Source organism: Ursus arctos, unplaced genomic scaffold (genome assembly GCF_023065955.2).
Source record: "Ursus arctos isolate Adak ecotype North America unplaced genomic scaffold, UrsArc2.0 scaffold_7, whole genome shotgun sequence".
NCBI lineage: Eukaryota > Metazoa > Chordata > Mammalia > Carnivora > Ursidae > Ursus > Ursus arctos.
The window spans coordinates 23,824,220-23,840,875 of NW_026623089.1; the positions used below are offsets into that span (position 1 = coordinate 23,824,220).

Below are 16,656 nucleotides of genomic sequence, written 5' to 3' on the forward strand. Positions count from 1 at the left end.
GACCCCTTTGGTCTATTACTTTCCACACAACTCATCAACGGGCTTGTGCTGCAGAAGACTAAGGAAGGTGCTCAAACATCCTGTGATCGCAGGGATCTGAACGGCCAGCTCTAGAGCTCCCCATCTATTGCTCAGGGGACCTACCACACGCTTTCAGATATGTTTGGGTACCCAATGGCCAGATGTGTTAAAACCACTGAGCAGAGAACAGAGGGGTACCTTTGGTGGAAGAAAGGGTCTGAAGCAGTTCAGGGAGGTCTGGGGAGATGCCAATGACCCCCCTGTTCTCAGCCCGCCCCCGGCGGAAACACACAAACCCTTATCAGGTGCAGCGTTTGGGGACCATTCCCTTCTAATCAGGAGTGATCTTGCTCACAGACCTGCACTGTCCACAGTGGTGACCAGTAGCCACACGTGGCTTTTTCTCATTTTAATTCAAGCTAATTAAAATTAAATAAAGTTTATTTATTTATCATGGAAGGGTTATCATGACAAAACATAACTCCGTTATGTAACCCTTCCATTGCACAAGCCGTATTTCAAGTGCTCACCTGTGGCTCGAGGCTGCTGTGTTAGCGTAGACATAGAACATTCCCGCGTTTGGGACAGGGCTATCGGTGGATTAAAGTGCCTTTGTCAACAGAGAAAGAAATGGAACCGCATGATACAAATTAACCAATTGCACTTTAACCACCAAACATTCTCCAGCTACATGTGTGACCAAAAGAAGATGGCATTTTTATGCAGAAAGGGCTTTTAGTTGTGCCAGCGGAGGCTTCGGGCTGGGAGGAAGAGGCAGAGATGATTTTCCAAAGCCTCTTCCGCAGATGCATGAATTGAGAGCTGATAGGATAAATGCCAGGATGCAAACCCACGGAGTGAGGAGCTTTTTAGAAAGGAAAGAGAGATATTTACTTAAATGGAAAAAAGAAGATATAACATGTTTACTCTTTACTTGGTTCTTTTAAGAAAAGAAAAGAAACAAAAGCGCACCCGCTAAAACGTATCTAACTACAGCACAAGTTAGCAGGCCAGGCATGCTGGGCGAACGAGACAGGATATTTAAACTGTCTGCCCTGACAAGAAAATTAAAGACAACTGAGCACGGCGCTAAGCCTGGAGAAACGGAGACACTTCTTTGCCTTGTACCTTCTCTTGCCGCAGCTTCTCGCTAGCAAGAAACAGCTCTATTTCCGGTTCATTCAGAACCTCCAGCAGTCCCCCCTTATCCACAGAGGATGCCGCCCAGGGGCCATCGGAGACTGCGGCTGGCAGAGAACGCTCGGTGCGCTGCCAGCGTGCCTCGTCTTACTGCATTTCACCTGAGCGTGCTTCGCAGACGTCGCATTTTTTAGCAAGTGAAGGTTTGTGGCCACCATGCATCGAGCAAGTCTTTCAGCGCTCTTTTTCCAAAAGCATTTGTTCACTTCGTGTCTCTGTATCACCTCTAGAAATACTTCAAACCTGTCATTATTATTATATTGGCCATGGTGATCTGTGATCCGTGATCTCTGATGTTACTGTTGTAATCATTCTGGGTACCACGAACCGCGCCCATGTAAGATGGAGAACTTCCTTAATCAATAAAGTATGCATTCTGACTCCAGCCACTCCCGTCTCTCCCTCTCCTCAGGCCTCCCTAAGCCCTGAGATACAACAGTATTGAAATTAGGTCGGTTAATAACCCTACGACGGCCTCTAAGTGTTCACGTGAAACGAAGAGTCACAGGTCTCTCACTTTATTTTTTTTTTTTTAAGATTTTATTTATTTATTTGACAGAGATAGAGACAGCCAGCGAGAGAGGGAACACAAGCAGGGGGAGCAGGAGAGGAAGAAGCAGGCTCATAGCGGAGGAGCCCGATGTGGGGCTCGATCCCATAACGCCGGGATTACGCCCTGAGCCGAAGGCAGACGCTTAACCACTGTGCCACCCAGGCGCCCCACAGGTCTCTCACTTTAAATCAAAAAGCTAGAAATGATTAGGCTCAGCGGGGAAGGCCTGTCAAAAGCTGAGACGGGCTGGAAGCAAGGCCTCTTGGACCAAACAGTTGGCCGAGTTGTGCACAGAAAAGAAAAGGTCTTGAAGGAAATGACAAGTGCCACCCCAGTGAACACACAAATGATAAGAAAGCAGAACAGTCTTATTGCTGATATGGAGACAGTTTGGCTGGTCTGGATAGATGATCAAACCAGCCACAACATTCCCTTAAACCAAAGCCTCATGCAGAGCAAGGCCCTGACTCTCTTCAATTCTGTGAAGGCCAAGAGAGGTGAGGAAGCTGGAGAAGAAGAGCTTGAAGCCAGCAGAGGTGGGCTCGTGAGGCTTGAGGAGAGAAGGCCTCGCCACAACATAAACGTGCATGGTGAAGGAGCAGGTGCTGCTGGAGATGCCGCAGGAAGGCATCCAGAAGATCCAGCTAAGATCATTCTCGAAGGGGGCTACACTCAACAGCAGATTTTCCATGGAGACCAAACAGCCTTCTATTAGAGAAGATGCCATACAGGACTTTCATAGCCGGAGAGGAGAAGTCAGTGCCTGGTTTCAAAGCTCCAAAGGACAGGCTGACTCTCTTGTTAGGGACTAAAGCAACTGGAAGCTTTAAGCTGAAGCCAATGCTCACTGACCATTCTGAAAATCCTAGGGCCCTTAACAATTACGCTCGATCTATTCTGCCCGTGCACTAGAAACGGAACAACAAAGCCTGGATGACAGCACATCTACTTACCACACGGTTTACTGAATAGTTTAAGTCCACTGCTGAGAATTACTGCTCAGAAAAGATTTATTTCAAAGTGTTACTGCTCATTGACAATGCGCCTGGTCACCCAAGAGTTCTGATGAAGATACACCACAAAATTAATGTTGATTTCACGCCTGCCAACACAGCATCCATTCTGCAGCCCGTGGATCAAGGAGTCATTTGGACTTTCCAGTTTTATTATTTAAGAAATGTATTTTGTAAGACTATAGCTCCCATCTGTAGCGATTCCCCTGATGGATCTGGGCAAAGTCGATTGAAAACCTTCTGGAAAGGATTTACCATTCTATATGCCATGATGTATAGGAAGAGGTCAAAATATCAACATTAACAGGAGTTTGGAAGAAGTTGACGTATCACAACAAACAACTCCTAGAACCAAGGAAAGGTAATCGCTAACATTAACATTTATCATTTGCTAAGCACACCCTACCCACATCGTCTCATTTGATCTTTATATCAAATCTGGGGATGGAGGTATTGCTAGCCTTTTTATTTCACACATAAGAAACACCAGGCACAAAAAGGCATATCTGTCTGAAGTCTCAAAGGTAGTAAAGGAGAGATCCCGGATTCCAAGTTGGACAGCCTGCTTCCAGAGGCTGTACCCACCATCACCCCAATACATACACGAGAGGAGAAAGGTCCCAGATTCAGCGTCTGTATTAATTACATATGCCACACAAAGATGTTTCCAATTCCGCCAAAGCCTGATTGCACACGCACCTTGCGCATGGGCACTGGATAAGATTTAGATACTCTGGTTGCAGTTCTAGGCCTTCAAGATTGCATGTATGTACCTCTTTCAGGCACACAGAGAGGGTGGTCCTTCATGGATAATGCCCAGATCATTTTTCTTTGAAAACAGCATAGAAAAAAATAATGACACATTTTTAGCAAGAAAGGAGATGCCAGAAGGTAATTGCTTTCCAAATTACTGTAAGTTATAAATGGATCAATGATTTTCTCTAGAGTTGGAATCAACAGTAATTAGCAATATGCAAATCCCACCCTGAGCCCTTTGCTGCCCACAATGAAGGGGGAGGTGCTCTGAGCAGTCATTTGCATTCATCTGGAGGAGGCCCAGATGGGTGCACCCCAAATGGGGTTTGCAGGCTGTGAACTGAAGGAAACTGGAGGGGAGCAAAGTAAATCTATGTCTTGCTGGAGTTGGGGCCCAGGCCTGAGGGGGCTCCTCAGAGCTCTTCTATCAATAGTCCTGCCCCTGTCCCCAGGTCGGGCCTGAGTGGGGAGAGCAAAGAAGAATCTGGATCAGACATACAGCGAGATTGGGGGAAAGGTGGGGAAATGGTCAGGGTTAATTTCTGAGTGGAACTGATCTGTCTGCCCCTTTAAGGAAGAAGTTGGCCTGGGTGGGAGAAACGAGCACTGGATGAGAAGCCTGGGAGCCTAAGCACCAGTCCCGGCTCTGCACTTCAGCCCTGCGGCTGGGAGCCAGTCGCCTCACCTCGTAGGTACTTGTAAGAAGAGAGGATTGGACTAGGTGTTCCTTAGGGTTCCCTCCGTTCATTTATTCATTCACTATGAGCACTTACCCTATCTACCGTGTGTCAGGCACTGTGCCAAGCACTACGGACAGAAACCCACATAAAACTTGTTCCCACCATCGGGAGCTCTCAGTTTGCCAAGAACAAAGAATGTGTAACAAGATCATCTTTTTTTAAAAGATTTTATTTATTTGACAGAGAGAGAGCGTGCACACAAGCAGGGGGGAGGGGCAGAGGGAGAGGGAGAAAGAGGCTCCCTGCTGAGCAGCGAGTCCCACGCAGGGTTGGATCCCAGGATCCTGAGATCACAGCCTGAGCCAAAGGCAGATGCCCAACCAACTGAGCCACCCACGGGCCTCGACCAGATCATCTTAACAATGTATTTTAAGTACCCCAGGATACATATGAAAGGGTTCATTCCAAGGGAATCTGGATGGCTTCTTGGAGGAGGTGACATATGGGCTGGACCTTCATTTCCAAGCAATTCAGTCGTAACTGCATCTGGGGCCATAGAAGGTTTTAAGGCAGTGCTCCCTGAGCTTTTATGAACACATGACTCATTGGGAAACACCTATAAAATGTCCATTCTTGGGGCCCATCTCTCACAGAGTCCCATCAGTCCCTCTGGAAATGGGACTGAGATCTGCATTGGAGCAAACTCACGAGTGACTCTGGGGCAGTGGGTCTGCGGACCACATTCTGAGAAAGGACTGCTGCAATCCTTCTTGATTCTATGTGTATTGTTAAAAAAAAAAAAAAAAATCCTAAGGGCTGTTTTCAGATACTTGACAAGACACTTGACACTTGACAACTCCCGAAACCTCCACACGGTTGTCCCCTCCCAAGAAGCAAACTAACCGCTACTGGCAGCAGTGATGCCACCAAGAGCGTACAAAGAGCTTCTTCAGACTTGGAGCCCATATTCCATTCGTTCCTTGGGCAAAGGGCCAGGGATGCAGCATCTGTCCACAGCTGCCCCCAAAGCAGTCTGGGAAAATGTCCCCAAGCCGTTCACCTGGTCCGTCCCTGCTGACTGCTGACCGGCCCCTGCGCTGGAGGCCCCTGTCTTCTCCAGCTTCCTAACTCTGCCACCCCTGTCACAGCAGACTGTATCCAGCACCCGCCTGGGAAGCAGAGGGCACGGAGGGCCTAATGGTAGAGAAAGCCACACTGTCCTGAACAGAATGCTCACCCCAGATCTGCACCTGCCTGGCTCCACACGGTCAGGCAGGCCTCAGCTCAGATGTCATTTCTTCCGAGAGGCCCCCCTCCCCGACCAGCCCACCTAACACCTCGTCAGTCTAGCCTCCTCTGGCGTATCTGGGATGGCCCTTAAATGGTGATCCCCGATCCGTCATGCCTCCAGGTCCTCACGCCTCACAAAGTCTTACCCCCTTGGTTCTAGGCTGCTCCTGAGACCCGCTTTAACCACAGACCATGGGAGAGGTGACGCTGTGCCTTAGGAAGCTCTGGCAGCTTCCCCTTCTGTGCTTTTGGAAGCCTGGGGCCCTGATTTAGGAAGTCCAGCTCCCCTCCTGGACAGAGTAAGTGCAGGCGCCCCAGGGAGAGTGAGAGGCCCCAAGACCACACGGAAAGAGAGAGAGAGACTCTGCGAACCCGCCAGCCATGCAGCCCACACAGGTGACCATCAGCAAGATTTGAAAAGAACCCATCCTGCTGACTCCAAGCCTGATCGTAGAATTGTAAGCAAATTGAATAGGTGTGGTTTTTTTTTTTTAAAGATTTTATTTATTTGAGAGAGAAAGAGAGAGAGAGAGAAAGCACGAGGGGAGGGGGGCAGAGGGAGAAGCTCAGCGGGGAGCCTGATGCAGGGGCTCAAACCCAGGACCCCAGGATCATGACCTGAGCCGAAGGCAGACGCTTAACCGACGGAGCCGCCCCAGGTGCGGTATCTGAAACCCCTGAGCTTCAGGACGGTGTCTTATGCACCAACTGATCCCTGACACTGTATCACACTGTTTCACCTTCTTCGTACTATTACTACAAAGAAACAAAAGTCTCTGACTGCCTCGTCTAGAAGGTAAGCTCCGGGGAGCGGCTGTTTGCTCAATGCTGCATCCCCACCACCTGCGCCTGGCCTGGCACAGAGCAAGAGCTCCCCAGTGTTGGTTGAACGAATTCACCACGGCTCATCTGAACCTCAGGTCGGACCAGCGGCAAAATACAAGCTAAGAATCCAATGCCCAGGAGCCTCTGAGGCTGTCAGAGCGAGAGTCAGAAAGACATGTTGATTTTCCATTAACGAACTTCACACTCATTAGAGCCAACTTTAAAGGCTAAAGAAAAATAGTTAGGAATTTTATGCTCGTTCAGAGGCACCAGAAACAGCTGGCTAGTGAGCAGTGAGAGCTACAGCTCCCCGGGGGTCACAGGACGCAGCAGCCAGGACCACATGGCCCTGGCGCCCATCTCTGCACAGTCCCAGAGCCACAAGCTGGCCTCCTGCGCTCCCTTCCAGTGCTCCGTGCTCCAAGATTGCCCACCCTGAGTAATGACATTTCCCCAGCAGACCTCAGCGGCCACCTCCTGCAGAGCCCAGCCAGCTGCCGATGCCAGAGGAAGCCAGGGGGCCCCTCCGAGGTAGGCAAGCTGGCTACACACAGGACAAAGGGAACTGGGGCGGAAAGAGGCTTCCTGACTGCTTTTTGCACAAATGGCCCCCTGACCCCAAGCCCCTTACTCCCATTTGCATTCTCTCCTGGTCTCTCTGTCTTTCCCTCCCTATGTTGGCGAGGGCCTGAGGCTATCTAAGCAGCAACTGGCTGCCAGGAAAGCAAGGGGAAAGCACCAGAGTGCCACCTGCCAGGATCTTCAGAATCCCTAAATCCTTGACAATGGGATTTGGGGGGAGACCTGGTCCACCCCCTTATCTTGAATTTTTCTAAGTTCCCTTGTCTTCTCTTTATGGGGATTCTCTCAGCACTTTTGTGAAAGCTACATTAGGTAATGTATGTCACGTAGTGGTTCTCACACCTTGTTGCAATCAGAATCATGTGGAGGACTTGCTAAATCACAGATTTCTAGGGTTCATCCCAGAGTTTCAGTAGGTCAAGAATGAACCCCCGAAATTTCCACTTCTAACAAGTTCCCAGGTGATACTGATGCTGCTGGCCCAGGGACCACACCTTGAGAACCATTCACTTAACATAGGAGAAACATAAATACGAACATCTACACACACACACACACACACACACACACACACGGAGCTCAGATTTTTCTGGAATTGTCCCAATTTTTAGCCAATGGAAATATATAAATCATTTTAAACTGTCCCTACTACAGCCCTCAAGGGGCTGTCAAAAAAGCAGCCTTGCAACAGAGTGACTGTAAAGGAAGCACATATATATATATATACATATTATATATATATATAAATATTCATATTTATATATATATACACATATACATACACACATATATAAATATTCCGAAGGCTCAGAAACTGGTGTTCCTCATATGTCCAGAAAGAAGCTGGAGAGTGTCTGGAGAAAAGGAAGAGGCATCACGCATCTCCTGAATCCATTAGCCAGGGAGGAATTTGAGGTGGAGGTGGGCTTTGGGGGCTGGGGGGGGGTGTTAGTGTACCAGCCTCGAAAGAACCTCTTCCTCCAGCTCTACGATCCATGAACCGTGTATCCGTGTATCCGTGTCTCACAACCACAGCAGGCTCAGGCCCCCAGACCTCCCTCCAGACCTGCTCTATGACTCAGGTTACGCACAATCCCAGGTCAGACTACTACGCACTTGATGAGTTCCTTCTTGGGGAGACTCGAGTGTCCTTAAGGACGCAAGGGCCAGGGAAAGGGCAAGTGGGCAGTTAGTGTTTCGTGAGGACAGACCGGGAAGTTTGGGAAGATGAAGAAGTTCTGGAGATGGGGGCGGGTGATGAATGCAGAACAATGGGAATGTACTTCACGCCACAGATCTGTACCCGTGAAGATGGTGAAAATGGTACATTTCCTGTTATATATACTTGACCACAATTTTAAAAATCAAGAAGATAAACGTGCAATCAGTGAGATAAGTTGTATCTGATTAGTTACAAATTACCTTCATAAAGTTGTCAAAAAGTATTGGATGGAGCACAGAAAGACAAAAGAGAATGTTCTGCGGTTATCTCTGCCTAATTGTGTGGGTGGTCTGATTGTAATAACACATACTTCTGAATAAGGCAAAAAGATCTTCAGGATAAATAAGAAGCAATATTCCTGGTAAATATCCAACACCCTTCGCTTCTTTTCCAGGCTCTCAGACAGTATTCTGATGTACGGTGGGGGCTTTCTCAAGAACCACCCTTCACCACACCCCCCACAAGGAGGCCATGTTTCCCGCAGGTGCATATGGCTGGGAGGGCTTCTGTTGTAAATTTCCACACCAGCACTCCACACTCCGCTACGTGCCCCATTCCCGTGGGAGCAGAGTCCTATTTGGCCACAGCAGATCTGTTCCTCAGAACCTCAATGCCAAGCCAATTGAAAAAGCTGAAGTTCTAAACTCGCAGAGCGGAAGATGCCAATGACCCCCTAGAGGATCACAAATTCCAGGAGGCCCCAGCCTGGCAAGTAAATCGTCAATGGCATCCACCTCCTTCCCCCAACACACACCTGTTTACTCTCATTTTGCCCAGGAATGGAGGAAGCGTTGTCTACTTACGCTTTCCAAGCTCATCGAGGGGATCTGCCAGGTCCCACTTTAATCTCACCTCCTCAGCAGAATAACGGTTGAGTTCTCCAAACACCACGCCTCTTGCCCTCTCCCTCCTAAATGCCTACTGGACCAACCAAATCAAGGAGCTGGCACTCAATTATACATGGCCTTGAGTCTTTTCCTGGCATAAATCACTTGACAGGGTGCAAAAGGGTGGGTTTTGTAGCCAGAGAGCTTCGGGGTTGGAGATGCGCCCTGCACCTGCAGGCTGTATAACTTTGATCCTGAGTCTTGGAATCAGCATCTATGCTTAGAATTTAAGAAACTTAAGCAGTTAAGGTACAGAACTGAGAAGGTGAGCTACCATGGCTGCGAGAGTGCTCAGCCCTATTCAGGCACATGGCAGCTACTGAACACACTACTGAGCTTCCAGACGCTGAGGAGCACCTGTTCCCCCCACCCCTCACCCCCGCCCCGGCACCTGGTTCTCAAGCTTGGCTACACAGGAGAGTCTGGTGGACAGCTTCGGATGCCCAGAGATCCTGGAGTGAGGCTCGGGTATCTATTCTTCTAAAGCTCCCTCAGCCACTTCCCTGGAGCGAACAGCACAACACGGAGTTCAACAAATGTTCGAGAAGGACTTAATCAACTGATGGAGATGCAGAGTTCTGTGACGATATGATTGACAGGGAGGGGACTATTCCTTGCAGGCATCGTTATTATTAGGTTCCATTTTAATCAAGAGAAAACTCCATAGAATATTAGATGCCTCCAGATGAGCATTAACTGAGCTGCCCAACACTCGGTCTTAAGCCAAGGGTCCCAACAAAGTTGTTAATTATTCGACAGCAGTGTCTCTTCACATACTGAGATTCCTTATTAGAGAAATAACCACCTTCGCCAAGACATACCTTGTTTGCTACAGTTGTGAAAAAATAAAGGGGTCATGGAAGAATTTGGGGTGGAAGAGCTGAGAAGCCCAGTGGTCTATAAATAGCTGGATGGTTACTAGAGTTGATGGCAAAGTCAGTAAGTGGAGAACGGCGAAGGGGGGGATCCTCATTAACTACAAAAATCATTAGCAAAGAAAGAAGGAAAGGGGAGGGCTGAAAGTAGAGGTATTGAGCTGCCAAGGGAAGGCTATTCTGGAGATGGAGATCAAAGCTGGAGTAGGTTCTGTGGGTCAGGTCCCAAGAGAGGAGCAGAGAGTGGGTCATCTCCTGCATCCATCCGTGGTTTTCCACAAAAATAAGGCAAGAGGTTGGAACGTTCAGGGCATTTAAATGGCCACAGTCTCTGTCTTCCATAGCTATGCTCAGGGTTGTATGACAGCACTCCTGGCAGGCACAGAGGTCTGCAGAGGTGACCCTGACCATCTCCATGCCATCCATGGACATGAGGGGTCCTCCATGATCGGAGCAGTAGTCAAGGCGAGACTCAGAATGGAGTCAGGGACCCAGATGAGCCCAGATTCCAGGCAGCCATCCCTAGCTGACGCCTGCTCCCCAAGTCCCAGCTCCTTGGTCTCTCCAAGTTCTCCTGGGTCCTGCCTTTGAGTAGGGACAGCACTGACTCCTGCCGTGACCCATGACCTAAGAAGGAATTCAATCCCTTTGACTTGATTCTTTCAGCTAACACATGCTGTGTTCCTACTCTGTGTCAGCCAACAGGGAGGTACAGACGCAGAGGATAATGTCAGATGAATGAATGAATGCTAAATATTAATAGTAACACTAATATTAACCAGCATTTGCTAAACCCATGTCAGATGCTAGGCTCTGTGCTAAGTGGTGTATATTACCATTTTGTCCTTAGCCCATGAAGAAGGCATTATTATTCCAGTTTTACAGATTAGGAAACTGAAGTTCAGAGAATTTAAACAGCCAGGCCATGTGGCATATAGGGATTGGTGGAGCTGAAACTGAGGCCGCAGCTGCCTGGGCTCAGAACCTAACTGAACAATGAGGCGACGGTGCTGGATAATAGGACGAAAGAACCAGACCATGCAGACACCAGCACAAGTGGAGAAAAGGAGGGAGAGATCCCGGGCGGGAGAAGGCAGGGGTGCCCTGCAGTGGGGTGAGGTGGGGGTCCAAGAACATGGCTGTTTTCTGCTGAGAGGAACCCATACACATCAGGCCAGCAGTTTTTCAAATTTGATTCTGACTGCCTTTACATGCGGAACGGGAACCATCCCTGGTGTCTGATCACAGTCTGATTCATACAACAGTCATTTGCTCAACTCCTGCCGAATGGGGATCCTGGAGAAAGATTATGGGCCCCCAGATAAAATTCAACCCCGTGGTGAATTTACATTACAACATTCTGCTTTATTTAAAAAATACAAAGGGACCACTTTCCTTTAATTCTTTGAAGATGTGTGTGCATGCTCACGTGTGAACTTGTGTAAAAATTCGCCTAAACATGAGGCCCCAAGCACAGGGTGTGTAGAAGTTCTACCTTCTCCCTCACAGCAGGTATGCGTGTAACTGAGAGGATGCAGGGGCCTCGGGCTACCTTAAGAACAGTGGCCATAATTTATTAGTATATGCTGTACCCTTTAGAAAGGGAAAAATCCATCACATGGCCATTGCCAGGGATCTCAAATCCTTTATAGGATTTTCCCAAGGATCCTTCATAACACCTACCCACGTGCTTCCTCGAGTGGGAGAGAAGGAAGAGCAGTGCATGTAGTGTCAAAGGAACTGGGTATATGCCAGAGCCCATCAAATCCAGGATGCCTGTAGGGGAGTATCGAGCACCCATACTTCACCAACCACGTGCGGAAAGGGGCCTGGAAATGTGTTTCAGAAGACACGCTCGCTTCTGCGGACCAGTCCTGACTCAGATCTAACCTCACCCAGACTGTCAGCCCCGGCAGGTAGAATGCATCTGGACTTGAGGCAAGGGTTGAGCAGAAAGTGTAGGAAGAGATTCAAGCGAGTGTTTACTTCCCATACCCGAGTCCTGCCAAAGACTGTGAAACACAAGTAACCCCAGGAGAAAACAAATCCCACACCCCAAGCCAAGTTCAATCCCATCTGGGTTCATTATTAACCTGAGCAGACTTCCTTCCATAGTATCACAGCACATTAAGATGGTAGAAAATTCTGTCATATGCGAGAGGAGGTGGGGGATGCAAGAAAACAGAATATGTACTCATTGCCAGGAAAGTCGGAGCCAAGTGGGTCTGCTGGAGACTCCTGCTTTCAGAGAACATCAGTGTATTCACAGTGGCTCTCGCAGATTTTTCTGGAAAACCTCTCTCTTCCAAGATGCAATATCATGCCTTTGTTATCAGACTAGGCCTTCCAGGAGGCAAGTCCACATCCTCTGATGCCCCATTCAGATAAGTCTTCTTGAGCATGGGGAACCATGGCAAGTTCCTTCCACCTCCACTGGCATCTTCTCACGGAGCCTACTAAGCAAGTCTGCTCACAGGGGAGATTTTTAAACCACAACATCAAAGAACTGAGTAGCTGTAATCAAATATGTGTGTGTGTCTGTGTGTGTGTGCAGCAAGTGTCTACACACACACACACACACACACACAAATACAGCAAATGGCAATATATAAATACCCATTTGCTTAGATGTGTAGATAAAAAGATACAATCAGATGAATGGAGAACGCGGTCCCATGTTGAGCCTATGCTGTATCACCTGTGGGACTCACGCATGCTTCGGAATATCTGACAAATTGGTCATTAGGAGGACTGAGGAGTTTCCAGCAGTGAACTTCCTGAGGGAAGAGGGAGATAAGGAAAAGCTTGACCCAATGTCAAGTCCTCAAGGTGAGAGGGGAGGCATGACCCTGCTGATAGTGCAGAATCTGCCGCTTGGCCCTGTCCTTGCCCAGCCCCTGAGCTGTATCACTTGGGCCCTATTAGCCGGTATCAGCTAGCATTACGGAGCGTCATGGCATCCATGCAGTTTCGTGTGCATCAGCTCATTTAGCCCCTAAACAATCCTGAATCAGATACCACTGTTTTAGTCCTATTTCACAAATAAAGGTGTTAAAGCTTAAAGAAATAAAGAACTTTGTCCAACACAGACAGCTACTGAGTGGGAGAACCAGGCTTCAAACCCTAAACAGTCTGAACCCATTATGCAGATTCTAACCTCACACTGTCCCGATCCCCCAGGGAGAGAGGACCCTCAAGAAAAAATGAAAGAGACCTACGCCTGACTGCTCTTTAAGGCAGCAGCTGCAGGCAGGGCTGCTTCGGGAAGCACAAAGTAAAGACAGCTATTCCCTCCAACCGTGCCACAGACTGCCATGCTTTAGCACCTCAAAAGTTCTGGGGCATTACTGATGCCTCCGTGGACGGGCAGGTGTTCATGGAGGGAGACTGTGCTGCTTTGTGGCGGAAGGTGGTGGAGGTGGGGAGAAGGCAGAGTGCCCTGTGGCCATGGCCATGTCCAGCCGAGGTAGACATACACAGTTGGCCCAGAGGCAGGTGCCGAGCGGAAACCTGCAGCAGCTGACCAGACTTGCTTCATGGGAAACTTCCTGGGTACACCCGGGAACACCTGAGGGGCACTGGTCAGGATTGGGGTCCTGCATTAGCAAGAGGGTATGTGAGCCAAGAAAGCATAAGAGATCACTGGTGACATGACCCACTTTTAACATATAGTAAATCCAAGAGAGAGGAAGAGAGAACTATCCGATCCTCAGCCTGACCTTTTTTTGACTGATCCTGATTTCTTTCAAACTAAAAGGCCAAGTTAGATGGCAAAAAAAATATTAATAAAATGTGCATCAAAATGAGGGTAGTAGTTTCAGTTACCCAATGCCTCTCTCCCCCTAAATCATCCTCAACATTGATGAGAATCTTTGCCTTAAGTCTTTCCAAGTGTTCTGACCATCTCTGACCATGCAGGGAAATATCTACTGGCTCTAGGAGCAGAAGCCACAGCCCCTCTCCCTCAAGCCACGGGGGTATCACCCACAACCACCTGCGAGCGAGCTCATGCATACCCACACATTGTAGACAAGACAGGGTTAAAGGCTCAGCCCTGCTTTTTCTCAGCAGATGCCATGTGGAAAAGTGCTGGCCTGGAAAGGCCCCGTGGCTTCGGCAATCAGGCAGGGTAGGCTAATTAGTCAGTCTGAGATCCATGGGGGAAATGCTGACAAATTCAAGAAGCAGCAAGCGCCTGGCCCCCAGGGGTGGGGGTGGAACCACATCAAAACAGAGGGGCAGCAGGTCTGGGGGTGAGGGAAGGCCAAAGAGGTGTTCTCCAAGGAGTCCCTTACCTACTACCCTTCAGCCTTTATTCCAGAGATTATTTTCAAGCAACATTAAAGAGGTCTTACCCAGAAACAGACCCATAAATACGGAGAACACACTGGTGGTTGCCAAAGGGGAGGGAGTGGTGGGAAGGGGGAAAAGGAGTGAAGGGAAGTGGGAGGTGCAGGCTTCCAGTTAGGAATGAATAAAGTCAGGGGGATGAAAGGTACAGCATGGGGAATAGAGTCAATGGTACTGGAATAACGGTGTATGGTGACAGATGGGAACTACCCTGTGGTGAGTGCAGCATTCTATAACATACAGAATTGTCCAATCACTATGCTGTACACCTGAAACTAATGCAACACGTGGGTCAACTATACTTCAATTTTAAAGCACAGCTTAAAAACTTGAATTATATGATTTAAAAACAAATTGAAAAATAAAGAGGTCTTACCAAGCACCAGGCACTGTGGTCATGCTTTCTCAGACATCGGTGCCTTTGAAATGGAGGAGGAGTGGTTGCAGGCAGATGATGCCAAAGGTCCTAGAGGGCTGCAGGATGCACACACATGCTATTAACCATGGAATGTTGATTCTCTATCTGATGATGTGGGAGCAGAGAGCACCATTTTCTATCAAAACAAGCATGGGCATATTATGGAATACAACGCAAACTCCGCAGGAATGTTTTCGATTCTTTTTTTTTTTTTAATAGGCTCCATGCCCACTGTGGAACCCAGTGGAGGGCTCACACTCATGACCCTGAGATCAAGACCTGAGCTGAGATCAAGAGTCAGATGCTTAATCGACAAAGCCATCCAGGCACCCCGGGAACGTTTAAAACAGAGCAGAAGGCTATAGGATTAGAGCTGCGCTCCCAGACACCACACCACAGGGCACACGCTCAGTGTCGTCTGGAGTTGGGGGTCATCAGTGGAAGAGTAGAATATATCTTTATTCTTTGTCTTTATCTAGCAATTCTAAGGGTTATTCATGATCTTCTCAAATTTAAGTAATAGTAATAATGGCTTAATGACTTGCCCAAGCTCACCCAGCTCATGACTGAGCTAGAAACGTAAGCTAAGTGTGTCTGATTCCACCACCTGATTTGAGAAGAGCTGGGAGAACCCAAAACCCTATTCAGACCACAAGGAGAGCACTGAGGCTCGTCAACGATTTCCCAGCTTCGCCAAGAGCAGAGAGAATACCCTGGCAGGTAGGGAGAGACGGCTATCTGGAAAAAGACCTGGACACAACCAGAGCGAGCCCGTCCCCCGATGTCCAACCAACCACTGACAGAGCCGTGGGAAACCCTAAAACAAGCAACGATTGCCCTTCCCTTACAGGTGGGGGGTGGTGGACCGTGGGTGATTCCGAGAACAAAATGTTTCTTCTTCATTTCGTGTAATACACCTTTCTTTTGATGTGTTGTGACTGCAGACATCACAGAAGCCCACCAGTTGTGAAAACCTGATTTCAATTTGATATACTGGCACACTTTCTGGACCTTGGTGGAAACATTAAATTACAGTGGTTTCCAAGTATTTCTGAAGGTTAAAATTCATAAAACTGGGGTGAGTTTTTATTTTGTCAGCATATCTTTATTTCACTTATTCCTTCGCTAGTCTTCCAGACTGAACGATACGCCACAGGCAGCAAAAGGCCGGTGTGCAGGCTGCCCCGTGAGGAGGACCTTGCCGGGGTGCTGGGGCCGGCGTCCCTGGAGGACCAGAGCCTTCCTGCCCGCACAGCCCTGCCCACAAGGCATAGTCATGGGGACGACTGGAACATAGGTTGCTGTGGAATCCACACACTCAACAGGCAGTTAGCAGGCCAACAGCTCTCGGCACTGGGGACAGAACAGCGAACCCAACAGTCACAATGTCACTTTCAATGAGTAGCTGAAACTGAGGCAAACTCACACTCTCCAATGAGTATTGATATTACCTGAGTAATTGCTCCAGGAGCCCCGTAACTGTATTCTTCACCGGCTACTGATTTAGTTCACCATCCCGGGCCTTCCGGAGTGTCCTAGCCTGTAAACGAAGATGGTGGTAACAGCCTTAACTATGAGGGCAAGGACAACGAATGGGATTAAAATCCAAAAAATTTAAAAATACATAAAACACATAAAATAGAAAACACAGTGTAGCATGTGATAATGATGTGGGCTTGGATCAGCGACCTGGGTTCAGGATATGACTCTGAACTCAGTTGTCCTGGGAATTGCAGAGAAAGGTACTTAAAACAACGTCTGGCACATAGAACCACTCCATCAATATTTTATCATGAACAATGATACACACGGGAAGATCCAGAACTGACCGCTCACTGAGTAGTACTTCCTAAGCAACCTCAGTTACCTTTCCTCTCACCCCCTTTCCGTCCTGGGGAAGTACTAAACGTTGGGGGCTGGGGACATACTAAACGTTGATGAATGTGTGTGTCCAGTCTCTGACTTCACAACAGACCAAAGAAAG

General features: G+C 48.4%; 1 long non-coding RNA gene across 2 annotated transcripts in view; it reads right to left on the minus strand.

The window, feature by feature from the left end:
* The window catches only part of LOC130543009 (uncharacterized), a 62,970-nt gene that overhangs the window by 45,478 nt on the left and 836 nt on the right, over window positions 1-16,656 (minus strand). The window contains exons 2-3 of one of the 2 annotated variants that reach the window (XR_008957985.1): window positions 16,124-16,212; window positions 14,631-14,808 (exon numbers count right to left, since the gene is read on the minus strand). This is a non-coding gene — a long non-coding RNA (uncharacterized LOC130543009). Of the gene's footprint in view, window positions 1-14,630; window positions 14,809-15,755; window positions 16,026-16,123; window positions 16,213-16,656 lie in introns of those variants that run through there. The other variant, XR_008957984.1, reaches the window with a different exon arrangement.